Below are 797 nucleotides of genomic sequence, written 5' to 3' on the forward strand. Positions count from 1 at the left end.
CGGCCCCGGACGAGCCTCTGCGGAGGCGCGCGTTCGCACGGCGGGCTCCGTCCCGCCCGCGTACGGCGGAGGTGGTCCCCCGCGGCCACCGCCGGTCCGGCGCGGGCGGGCTGCGTTCCGACGGGCGCCGCGGCCTCGGCGAGCCAACCCGCCGCCTGGCGGCGGGGCGGGGGGAAGGGAGGACCGCGGGGGTACTCTGCTCGAGCGCCCTCGTCCCACCCGACCCCCCCGAACCGGCATCTTCACCCCCTTGTCATGATCTTGGCTTTTGAGGCGAAGCCGGCCGCCCTCTGCTGCCCGGGAGGGAGGGCGCGCCGTCCCCCAACTCACTTGTGTGGCAAGCCCACCAAAAACCCCTCTGACAACTCTTAGCGGTGGATCACTCGGCTCGTGCGTCGATGAAGAACGCAGCTAGCTGCGAGAACTAATGTGAATTGCAGGACACATTGATCATCGACACTTCGAACGCACCTTGCGGCCCCGGGTCCCTCCCGGGGCCACGCCTGTCTGAGCGTCGCTTGGCAATCAATCGGGAGTACGGACGAGGCCGGCCCAACCCCCCGCCCTCCGGGCGGGGGGCGGCCGCTCGGCCTACGCTCCCGCGGCTGGGGTGTCGCAGGCCCTCCGCGGGCCTTCGTCCCCTTAAGTGCAGACCGTAGAGCAAGCTGGCTGGAAAGAGGAAGAAAAGCCACGGGTTTCGAGGCCCCCGGCGTCCGAAGCGGCGGCGCGGCGCGCGGCGTGCGGCTCCGGCCGCCTCCGTCCCGCCCGCGACCCTGTTACGGTTCCCCCCGGTGCCC

General features: G+C 72.0%; 1 non-coding gene across 1 annotated transcript; it reads left to right on the forward strand.

Moving 5' to 3' along the window:
* Positions 1-363: 363 nt before the first annotated feature.
* Positions 364-517, forward strand: LOC129176289 (5.8S ribosomal RNA). Its single transcript, XR_008569213.1, has one exon. It is a non-coding gene; the product is annotated as a 5.8S ribosomal RNA (ribosomal RNA).
* Positions 518-797: the final 280 nt, after the last annotated feature.

This window comes from Dunckerocampus dactyliophorus, unplaced genomic scaffold (assembly GCF_027744805.1).
Source record: "Dunckerocampus dactyliophorus isolate RoL2022-P2 unplaced genomic scaffold, RoL_Ddac_1.1 HiC_scaffold_55, whole genome shotgun sequence".
Lineage (NCBI taxonomy): Eukaryota > Metazoa > Chordata > Actinopteri > Syngnathiformes > Syngnathidae > Dunckerocampus > Dunckerocampus dactyliophorus.